Genomic DNA, 12,279 nt, shown 5'->3' with positions numbered 1-12,279 from the left:
TATTCTGTAGAAGTTGTATGTTGTATTATTTAGAGAACTGCTCTCCTCTAATATCTTTAATATAAACTATGCATTCCAGAATTAATAGAAACATCTGTTTCAAAAGTAGAGCAATTTATTGGCCACACAACCATGCTAAACCTCAGCTGAAATTCCCTTGTGTTTGTTGCCCAAAATGGAAAATGTTTCATTTTAAGGCACTGATAACCTCAAGTAATGAACACACACAAAAAAAGAAAACCGTCACGATCAGGAAAAACCCATTCCAAATGTTTCCTGTGGATCTGATGTTTTTCTCTGTATGTACACAGGACAGAAATGTTACATTATTTCCAGCGCAGCAAAGAGGTTGTGAACAAAAGGACACATTTTGTGAATGAGTAGTTCTGGCACAGATTCTCTCCTGCTGGGAGAGCATATTGGGAAATCACAGATACATGTTTGTGATTTCCCATTCATAACATATACTATAAGCAGCATAACATCAATTTTGTTTCAGTGTACTACAATCAATGCAAAAACAACTTCCTAAATTTCAGTTTTAAAGTTTAAAAGGTGCCCAGCCGGTCCATTAGACCACACTTGAGATCAAATTATTCATATAGAATTAATAGGTTAGTTGCCTCCTTATGAGTTGGTTATATTTCAGTTTGCATTCATACGAAACACTTTTTAGTTTCACATTGATGTGAACTGTGCAGCATAATGAAATTAATCAGTCCGAGTTCAGACAAACTGACTGAAGTCACTTGGGGAGATGATCTTACATCATTTTGGAGGATCACTTGGGAACTTTTGAGCTTTTTTAAGCAGCTCAATCTTCACAAAGTGCTCACTGTCCCTTCAATGTTAAAACTTGAACTACTGTTTGTACATTGTTGTCTTGTGGAAGAATCATGCAGGGCAGATAGAATAACTCAAATTGTACCCGTACTATAATAGTCCCATTACTGACCATAAACATTTCACTGACACTCAAGCATGAGTAGATGTATATCTCCAATTGCTCTTTTCCCAGGTTTTAGTTTGGTTTTACTCTGCAATTGTGGTATTGAGGCATAGAAGTGTTTTTGTTTTACCAATACTAACATTATAAAGTAAGTATGGAGTCAGTCTGGTTTGACTTTAAAGCATGTGAAGAGAAGGGCAGCACGGCAGTACAGTGGTTAGCACTGATGCTTCACAGCGCCAGAGTCCCAGGTTCGATTCCCGGCTTGGGTCACTGCCTGTGCGGAGTCTGCACGTTCTCTCCACATGGGTTTCCTCCGGGTGCTCCGGTTTCCTCCCAAAAGTCCCGAAAGACGTGCTGTTAGGTAATTTGGACATTCTGAATTCTCCATCTGTGTACCCGAACAGGCGCCGGAATGTGGCGACTAGGGACTTTTCACAGTAACTTCATTCCAGTGTTAATGTAAGCCTACTTGTGACAATAAAGATTGTTATTATAAAAAGGTTATTTTGTCATTCCATAGTCAGGTCAGGCCTTGATTCTAATTCAGAAGAAATGGCTGGAATTCTCCGGCTGTTAAGATTCTCTTTTCCCGCTGGCAGCATACTCCTGCCTGCGGGTTTCCCGGCTGCGTGGAGTGGCTTCAATGCAAAATCCCATTGACAAGCCCCGGGAAGAGACAATTCCACCGCCAACGAATGACGCACCGCCGAGAAACACGCGGCTGGGGGACCGGAGAATCCAGCCCTATTGCTTAGTACTTTCATAAACCAAAATTTCTATAGGTATAACTGCAAACTTACAGCAGGGCAAATTGATACCTATTATCAATAGTTGTAATTTCAATATTCGTAAGATATATCCTAGGACAATGAACATGAAAAATAATAGGCAAATGATATGCCATCAACAAAAGGAACCACATTGTTGTCACATGCACAGGCAATAACATGCAACCAATTAATTTTTAACAAAATATCCCACCATAGACTGTTTTTATTACTTGCATGCTTCATTATACATGCATTAAACCACTGTATTAATTTCACATGAAAGTATATACTTGCATCAGAGTGCTCTATTTCACCTACATTTCTCTCCAAATACAATTTGTTCTGAGGATTATTGAGATAGATATGAACAAATGGGAAATCTGCTATTTGTATAACTTTTCCGCCAGGTGTTTTTTGTTAGCCTGGTTGTCTTGTCACTTAATCTTTTTAAGGCCTTTTTAATGTGATCTGTAAAGTGATAAACCATAGTGCTGGTGTTATTGATTCAGTTTTGAAATTGAGTTCATATTAAGAACATGTTAATTCACTGTCCTTGTTATTTTACTAGTGAACCCTGAAAAGTGTGAATATTTTCCCAAGCAATGTCTGAAAGACACTCAGCATTTTTTGGGGGCACTGCTCTTTCCATAATTCAGATCTCTCATAACTCACTTACAGGGATGAATCTCTTTCAAACATTTATGTTAATAGGTACAGGATAAAGGAGCTGGAATTTCAGAACACTATGGAACAGATATATTGTACATTTTGAATGAGAAAGAATGGGTTGTCATGTCATACTGGTGTAAAACAAATGGTTCAACTGTAAAGTCACTGCTGCTTTGATGTAGTGTTTTTCTAGACGAGTTGGTCTCTGGCCATTTCAGTTGATTGCAATCGAATTAAAATCAGTGCAGAATCATATTTTGAAATCTTTTTGGTGGTCCACTGAACTTTAAGGAGTCACCTACATTGTATTTATTAGTTTTAAATCACTGCCTGCTTGATAGCACACCCATTAGAAGGATTAGAGCTATACTGCCGTTCAACTTTGTTGCAATTTTTAATTGTAATAGCTGTTATCCAAAATGTCCCTATCCCATCATAGCAATGCACACACATATGAAGATTTATTTATTCATACATATATCCTGCAAAAGAAGATTGACAGTCTCTCTGATTTTGCATGAAGTACAGTGGATTATATTCTCAGCAATAGGACAAAACTATCTTTAATGTGTTTCTAATATTTCTGGCACCATCCAACATTCTGCTGAATAGCCAAACTCAGTCCAGCCACAAATATATTGCTGCTTGCACATTTTAAAATAAATGTGAAAGCCTGACAGGAAGGGGATTTTTTCCTGCTTTAATGCACCCAGGAATCCTTATGCCAAGTTAATGCCCATGTCCTATTGTCATTTTTACATCTTTGTAAAATATCCTTGCATCAATGGAAAGTAACTACCAGACTTCTATGTTTAATCATCTCATCAGCAGTTCCAGAACTGTTAACTGATCATAGGATTCCCAGATTAGAGAGTGACCTGATAAGGTAGCGCAATGTTGGGCTGTCTACCATTTTCCAAGATGGTGCATGTATGTTTTTTTGTGCGATTGTTTTCTCTCTCGCTTACTGAAGACACCAAATTGCGGATGGAAGCCATCAAGTCATAGGAACTAGCTCTCCTTCCATATCTTATTTTTAATATTTTTTATTATGAGTAGCTCTGGACAGTGAAAGCCTGCAATCTATTGGATTATGATTGGGAAGGGGGAAAAGAGAGGGGTGAGAAAGGCTGCTTTGCAGCTCAGCTTCATCCCAGCTTCGCTGGGCAAACAGAAATGTGCACTTTGCAAAAGGGAAACCAAGAGCTGGAACTTTGGTTGATGTGTTTAGCCCCGCGTTTCTATGAACAGCCAGCACAATGGCTGAGATAACTGTAGATTGGAACTCAGAATTTCCTGGGCTCTATACAGCTCACTTTGGGGGGGGGGGGGGGGGGGGGCGTAGTGATATTGTCACTGGACTAGAAAGAGAGCGAGGGTAATGCTCTGGGAACATTGCATATAGTGAAATTTGAATTCAATAAAATCTGCAATTTAAAGTCAAATGACCATGAAAGGGCAGCATGGTGACGCACTGGATTAGTGCTGTGGCCTCACGGCGCCGAGATCCCAGGTTCGATCCCAGCTCTGGGTCACTGTCCGTGTGGAGTTTGCACATTTTCCCCGTGTTTCCGTGGGTTTCGCCCCCACAACCCAAAAGATGTGCCAGCTAGGTGGATTGGCCGCACTAAATTGCCCCTTAATTGGAAAAAAATGAATTGAGTACTCTAAAAAAAATTTTAAATGATGAAAAAAATGAAACTATTGTCGATTGTTGTAAAAACCCATCTTTAGGGAAGGAAATCTGCCGTCTTTACCTGGTCTGACCTGCACGTGACTCCAGACCTACAGAAATGTGGTTGACTCTTAAATCCCGCTGAAATTGGATAGGCCACTCAGTTCAAGGGCAGTTGGGGATGGGTAATAATTGCTGGCCCAGCCAGCAAAGCCCATATCCCCTGAATGAATAAAAAAATGTTTACATTTAGTCGCACATTTATATATTTATATATGATCAATTAGCGCAGCTGGATAGAGTTGTGCTGAGGTTGGATTCAATCTCCCCATTGGCTGAGGTACATTTTGTGGCTGCCTCCACATCTTTCCCCATAATGATATCATGGCATGAGCCATGATTGGTAAACCTCAGCCCATGAGGATGCTATGTGGAGGAGAACATTTATAAGTGTTCAATATCAACAACATACCTACATTATTATTTATCCACATTAGTTTCACAGTTACTGATATGTGAACTGGGCAAGATGGTAATGTGAGCGGACTAGTCATCCAGCAGCCCAGGCGAAAGTTCTGGGGACAAAAACAGAAAATGCTGGACAATCTCACCAGGTCTGCGGACAGGGGTTCAAATCCATGGTAGCCAGTGGAATTTATATTCATTTTAAACATCTGGAATATAAAGCTAGCCTCAGTAATGGTGTCCGTGACAACTATCACCAGCTGTTGTAAAAAAAACATCTCGTTCACAAATATCCTCGTGATTCCAGATCCACAGCATTGACAAGCGCTTAACTGCCCTCTTCAATTGCCTAGCAAGTAACATAGTTCAAGGGCAATTAGGGATGGGAACCAATTCTGGCCTTGCTGGTGATGGCCTCATCCCGTAAAGGAATAAACATTACAGCAAACTCATCACATTCAAGATACATTTCCAGATTGTCATGGTAACTGTTGTCATGGTAACATGTCTGATTATAGATCATTATTGGGCACTATAAGTTTATATTAGGTCAGGATGTTTCACCTTATTATGGATTGGTATCCAATCATTGTATTACATAGCTACAGACTGACACAAGCCCGATAGCTTTCATATATGTATCTAACCATAAACTAGAATGAGTCAAATTATGGACTCAATATAGCAGGAGAATCCGATATAAACTGACATTATAGAATCATTTCACCAATTGCACACAGCCAGCAGAGAGGCATATCTGAAAGGGATACCCGTCACGGAATCCATGTTGACCTGTTGTCAGCCTAACTCTGTTTTCTTACGTGGAATCTGCAACATTCGGCCCAAATGAGCAGTACCAATTCATCCTCCACACCAGCCCCCTCCTATACTAATTACCTTTCCCCACACTGTGCTCGCATATCTCTTACCTCATGTAGCCTCCAAGCTTCAAAATGTATAAATGCCTTCTACTTGAACCATTTTATATGCCAGCAAGTTGCACATTTCCACCACTGTATAAAGAAATGCCTCCAAAGTTCAATATTTGATCTGTAGCAGCTAGCTTACATTTCCACCCTCTTCTTTCGTGATCAACCAGAAGTTAGAAACAGTTTCTCCATGTCTATCCTATTAACCCCCTTTTTCTATGTTGTTTTTTTTTTTAAACAACTTCTATCAGCGCCCCTCAATCTTTTTACCCTCGTCCTCTCAATTCTGGTCTTCCAACCCTGTTTCTGCAATGTCTCCGAAAACTGCACACTGGGGTCAAGTCAGGCTGGAATAAAGTTGTGTGCAACTTCAACATTACCTCCCTGCTTCGATATCCCTGTAGCGCCACCCCGGTGCATTGTTTACATTATTTATGGCCTTGTCAACTTTGCGTTGCTACTTTTAGCCATTTACGCCTCTGTGATAGATCCCTTCGACTTTACCCCATGTCGCTTGTACCGAGTAAAGTGGCCTCATTTCCAGGCAGCGCCCACTGGGACCGCGTCATTGGTGGTGGGGTTTACCCTCTCGCTGTTGTGCAAGTCTGCATTAAGACTGTCGCATTAGCGTCTGGGCAAAGTGGAAATGAGCAGCAAAATATCGGGAGAGCGGCGAGTGTTTGTTGATGCCCTGAAATTGCGAGTTCTCCAATCCACGGGGCGGGTGCAGTTCTCCCAGAAACGTGCGGGGGGCGGGGGCGCTGAGAAACGAGCCTGCTCAACAACCCCATTATTGTCCCTCTATTGCTGGGTTGCAGAAGCAGGGTACCAAGTGATCTCTGGTCTGAAGAGCAAAGGAAACGAAACATGAACGGGAATCCCGGTTCTAACCGTTAACAGTTCCAACTGGTGCTGGTGGCAGCACAAAAACTTTCTCGGCGTGTCCCAATTCAGTTACTACCCGCCCTTCTCGAAATGAAACGTGACCTGCAGGGTGACAACTTGTCTCGGCAACAGTGTTATTATCAAACTATCTGTTAGGGGGCGGGGGGGAGTCATTAATTATGAACCACACGATTACAAAGAGCTAATTGGTATAATTAGCTCCATCCTCTTTAATGTAGTGTGACTGATGCGTTTTTTGTCGAATTTAATCAGGCGATTTGTTTCGTGTTAAGAGACATAAATCCGGTTAAACTCAAACTTTAATTGCATAATTACTGAAGGATATCTCTATCTCCCCCCCCCCCCCCCCCTCCCCTCCTATTGATATTGATTCATTTTACCCATCCGGCAGTAATCTCCTACAAGTATTCCTCATGCACAGTTCCCATATATCAAGCTGCTTCTCTCTATACTTATTCAGTATCGATGCGCGGATGTTCATGTCTTTATTTAATATGGAAATGCGTGTACCAATTCAGACAGTCGTATAAAGCGGCCCTCAACATCATGCGGTGCCCAGTGTTGCCTTAACTGCCTTTTATTGATTCTGAGAAATCTGCATATAAATAGACGCCTTGCATGTGTCTCCCCGGGGATTTGGGGGAAATGAGTAAATTTACTATCATCCTAGGCACTGAAATGCCGAATATGAGCGATGTCAAATAATACTGATGGATTGTTAAAGTGTCTCAGTACACGTCCCGCAGACTTCATTGGTGCGAGTAATGTTAGAGATTGTTCACATTTTGTGCACAATACAATTTTACTCTAGACATTTAAAAGTAAACAGGGTCTCAGGAACAGACACCGCGGGGTTAAGAGTTGTACAAAGTTGGCCCATTTTGTGTGTATATGTTATCAATAAACGATGCCGCTGCAGATCCTCTTATGGGGTAGAAAGATAGAGTGATTGATCGAGACAGGGGCCGACCGTCAAAGGCAGAGGGGGGAGAGAGATGATCAAAAGCGAAAAGCTGATGAAGGTTTATACTTGTTAACGTGTATAGGTATTGTTCTGACAACTGCTACCCCGGGAATTGACTGATACACAAATTGCCCGTGGAGGGGGGCAGGCGCTCAGCGCCTTCAGTGCAAGAAGGGCAGAAGCTTAACGTTCATGAACACTTATCAGCATGGGACGTAACCCAACACAACGGCAGATAGTCATCAAATACCCAGAATGAGACATGGAGTCCTGAGCCAACACGAATAAAAAAAATAGTCAGACGCACTTAAGAAGTCAAATAATAAATGCTTGTTAAATCTATTTTACATTTTGAGCATTCCTCAGTCTGCAAGATATATATTTACCCCTCCCCCAGATTTAAAAATCAGGGATGAAAGTGGTTTTGGCATTCCCTTGTCATATTTAGGATCGCCTCATCCCCACATAAAGTAAACAGCAAACAGTACAATGATTAAACTGGGTTGGAAACCTACGTATTTTCCATGTGCTTTCCTGAAAGATTAGAAAGAGGGAAAAGTTTCCATTTGCTGCATTTTCTTCTTCAAGTCGATTATCTCCCTGGTTTGCACAGTGTTAAAAGTTTGGCTTGGCGGAGCTGCCGTAAGGGATACTTGCTGCGGGACATGATTATATATTTATTACTGTCATCTACATCTGCAAAGGCAAATCTAACGACAGCGCCGATCTGGAACCAAATATACAGTAATCCTAATCGAACTGCATAAATCAGAGCAAGCTAGGGGGAAGTGGTGATTGAAGGGGTGAGAGAGGACAGCGAAGAGATGAGATGTGTGTGTATCTTTCTTTAGATAAAGCATTCGACTTTTTAGCAGCCAAAGCAACGTCAAAATATTGATAATGGTTTATTTCTGCTCACAATAGAACATAATCATTAGATAAACACGCATTTCCCTTCATTGAATTACTAGGAATGTTGTGTGTAAGCTATTCAAAGATATTTTGTTAGTGAGTGTATAGTTATTTGAACTATTTTCATAAACAATATACATTCCTTATGCTGTTCACAAATTAATTAGAGCGCTTATTTATAATTTAATACAGAACATAATGAAATAGAGGCATCACATCCAAACCTGCCAGTACTTTTATATGGTTGGTGTGCATTCCAGGGGCTTTGTATTTATAATTGGAACATTGGCAATTTTAGTTTAAATAATTACTTTGTGATAATTAAATATTTTTAGGGCGTAGCTTTAGGGCAGACCATATTCAAATGTACTAATTATAGTTAATTGAGATGTTTTCTAGCTGTCAAAGCACGCTAAATAATACAGAACCGTGAGCGCTCGCTGCAAGTGAAATTGGAAACAATTATACTCAGTTGGAAAATTAAAACCTCATGCAAAAAAATTAATTATTTCTTAATTGTTGTTAATTGTTTAACACAGCCAAATGGGCCTTGATTACATGTTAGACAAAGCGCAATCCACACGCGTCAGATTTAAAATCATGATTTGGAGAATTGTTCTTCCATTCGATTTGATTCCGTACGCTGGGATTTACCATTTGCACGGGTTCACTCTGTTCCTTAAGTCCTCTGTACGTTGAGATGGAGCTAATTATTTATGGACACTTGCTAAACAGTTTAAAAAATTCATTGAAATGAGATTTACAGCAGCGCCTAGGAATGTTGATTACTTCGACAGAGGCGATTTCTAAACATTTACTTTGCTACAAAGTAGGCCAGCGTTCAGCAGTCACCTCTGCATCGGGATCATCGCCGTAGGGGCGAGTTTGGCAAGATTTATTAGATATTCCTTAAAATATGCATCCTGATCCCCATTTGGCTCAGGACCTAATAGAAGTGGAAATAGCTTTCGACTGCAGTGCGGTTCATTCATCATCCTCTCTGACACCAGGTTGAACCCCCCCCCCCCCCCCCCCCCCACTCCACCAGCGTCTCTCCTTATTTGCTGATCACATATACATATATGGTCATGCTTAGAAGATACACCACAGAGTTGATGTGCTTCTTAGGAATACTCTTCCATTTTTGTCGTTATTTCTCTTGCAATGACTCTTTCCAGACCCTGTCCACACTCCCCACCGTTACTTCGTCTAGTCGCACGTCTTCATTTTGTTTGTTTTTACCCAATGCCATATTTTGAAAGCACACCTGTCCAATGATTTATATCTCCAGCACTCCTACACACATTTCTGTTTTTGTGTATGTCTATTGGACAGTGGTTTCCATTCTGAGAATATCTATACTGGATCATTAAACATCTATCTACATATGTACAGACATTATAAATATTTGCCATAGGCGTACATCTGATACAATTAATATTTAATGCGTTTGTATCGATGTTTATTAAACATGTTCGGAGTTTTTTTTTGCATGCATAATATATTTGCAACATCTCTGGGTACCTCTCTATCTTCCGTATTATTTATTCCGCTGTGAGTACTGACCAGTCGATCTTTCTTCTTTTTTTAAACTTTGTTTAACTTGTTTTTAATTTCAGTTTTTTTAAACGTTCTCGACAATGCGCCACTCATGAATGGTTTCCCTCTTTTCCAACAGATGTCTTCTTGCTCTCTGTATCTCCTCTTGATCTTTTCTTTCACCCACTCAGTTTGCCTCACCTGTAACATCGACACGGCTACTCTGGCTTGGACACGTAACTAAGATACAGCCGTGTCCCTCTCTCCTAATTTCCCGAGTTCACATTGTTGGAATGTGTGCTGGTGGAGGAGGGCATTTGCTTAATCATATGGGATGAGAAGAGCTGGTGTCTCTGCCCAACCGGAGTAGATTTTTTCTCATAATTAAAGACTAACTTGGCGACAGATCTGCTACAAATATACAGGGGGTGGCGAATGGGCTTTACGGTGCTTTCACGGTCAAATAATCTGGCCAGTCAACATCTTTACAACTGTGATACACCTATCTATCTATCTATCTATCTGTCTGTCTATTTATCTACCTTATTGTTATTTTAAATGAATAATTCACAAGGATAAAACACATCCACATTTTTTCTAAATTCTCTGGAAGTATCAGGAACCGACGCTTAATTCTCTAACTGAGAGACGTGCAGGAGGTGGAAAATGCGGTAGCTGAACAATTATCGCAAAGGGCTTTTAGCTGTTTGGAAGCAATGTTCCCGATCTGGAGCGAGCTTCAAAACTCCAGCCGGATTTACTGAAGGAAGCATTCTGGAACTTTGCTGGGAAAATGTCTCCACATCAGCCGAGCTACGTTAATCCTCCACTATCCATTATTCCTCCCGAACGCTCCGAACTGAGTTGACGCATTTTGGGAAAAAAGTTGTTGAAAGAAAATAACAAGTATGTAGAAAAACTCTCCGCGGCGTCGGAATCATTATTTGGGGGAAGTCAAGATGGAAGTGAATCAGGAACCCGAGCATCTTGTTTTTGTTTCAATCGCTTTCTGTTGCCACTAAATGCCATCTGCACGCCGCGAATACACCTTTAACTGGCGCCTGTCGCGACCGTGGTGGTCGGGCTTTAACACAGAGATATCCCTAAAACAAAGCGTTTCGCACTGTTCTAAAACACAGCGGCCACTACCAGAAGTTTTGCATCTTTAAATCTTGCCTGGCACGAGACATTTCTGAAGGTGTAAAAGTGAATTCAACACAGGGGGTTCCTTTCACCCTGTGTATGCACATTCTCTCTTCAGCGTTACCTTTGCTGAGAATCTAACTGATATAGGCATTCGGAGCTGCGGTTGCTGGGCTGAAGGCTGTTTGGTGAAGTTTCTCCCAGGCAAGAGAATGAGCGCTGACTTTTAACAGAGGGACATCAAGGGGGGGCGGGGGGGGGTGGGGGGGGGGGGGGATTTTAGAAAGACTTACATTCACTCGTTGAGATCTTTGCAATCATCAGATTGTTCTGATACTTAGGCGTTTTGGTGTAAAAGGCATCAATCTTCATTGTGTGCATACATTTTGTTTGATAATATATAGGGGGAGGGGGGAAGGAACGAGAAAAAGGGGGACAGTGGTGGGACCCACCAGCAAACCAATGTGTCATTGTCAGAGCAGCACAAATTAAACTTGGCAAACAGGCAAACGGACCCGAACAAGCAGCCGGTAAATATACCAAACAGCGGGGGAAAGTAATTAATTTGCACACGTTTACACAGAGCTATACCTGAAAACATGTCGTTTCATCTATCTATCAATGTTCAAAGGCAGAGAGAAAGAACAGTATTGTTAAGTATACATCTTCAATTTAAACGTCTATATTCTACACTTACCTTTCCAAAGCTGAACCTTTGCAGCAGCCCACGAAGGAAGACTCCTAGTTCAACAGCTCCTCAATGATAAGGCAGAATTTATGACACTTAGCACTCGGAATTGTTCAATAAGAGAGTCTGACGTTTTACTTGTGTCTACAGACACCTCTTGTCTCTCTTTTTGTATTAGTCTGCTCCCCTCTCTCTCTCTCTCTGAGTCCCTCGCACTCCGTTCTTGCAGATTAGAAAGTTGTAGCCAATGACAGGGTATGTTGCCATCTGCTGGGAAGTAGCCTGATGCAGGATTTTAAAACAGAATCACTGGCGTGCTTCAGGAGCAAGAGCAAGTTTGCAGGATTTCAATGGTCCTTCAATGTGTCAATCAAAACATGGCCTCTCGCTCTCCCTCTCACTTCTGCACAAACATCTTGTAAAACAACCTGCGTCACATTCTATCTGGACAGATCAAATCAGCTTCAAACATTAAAACACAATAAGGAATTTATAATATATTATCAACAAGAAGGACCAACTCCCCCCCCCCCCCAGCAGAAGAAAGTGCACAGTATTAAGAGGGGGGCACCCTTTGTACATGGATATCGTTTTTCTGTTAGAACTGTACAGGCAGTTTTTTTTAATGCAAAGTTGACGAACTCAACCGTTGATTTATTTGCTTTTC

General features: G+C 41.2%; 1 protein-coding gene across 5 annotated transcripts in view; it reads right to left on the bottom strand.

Moving 5' to 3' along the window:
• LOC140426196 (diencephalon/mesencephalon homeobox protein 1-like) overlaps positions 1-12,060 on the bottom strand; it is a 52,197-nt gene extending 40,137 nt beyond the window's left edge. For 2 of the 5 annotated variants that reach the window (XM_072510677.1, XM_072510678.1), the window contains exon 1: positions 11,622-12,059. The gene's annotated coding sequence lies outside the window, so the exon portion shown is untranslated. Of the gene's footprint in view, positions 1-11,621 lie in introns of all 5 variants that reach the window. The other 3 variants (XM_072510676.1, XM_072510679.1, XM_072510675.1) reach the window with 3 other exon arrangements.
• Between the last annotated feature and the right edge of the window lie 219 nt (positions 12,061-12,279).

Source organism: Scyliorhinus torazame, chromosome 7 (assembly GCF_047496885.1).
Source record: "Scyliorhinus torazame isolate Kashiwa2021f chromosome 7, sScyTor2.1, whole genome shotgun sequence".
Lineage (NCBI taxonomy): Eukaryota > Metazoa > Chordata > Chondrichthyes > Carcharhiniformes > Scyliorhinidae > Scyliorhinus > Scyliorhinus torazame.
This window is presented reverse-complemented; position numbering and strand designations above follow the sequence as displayed.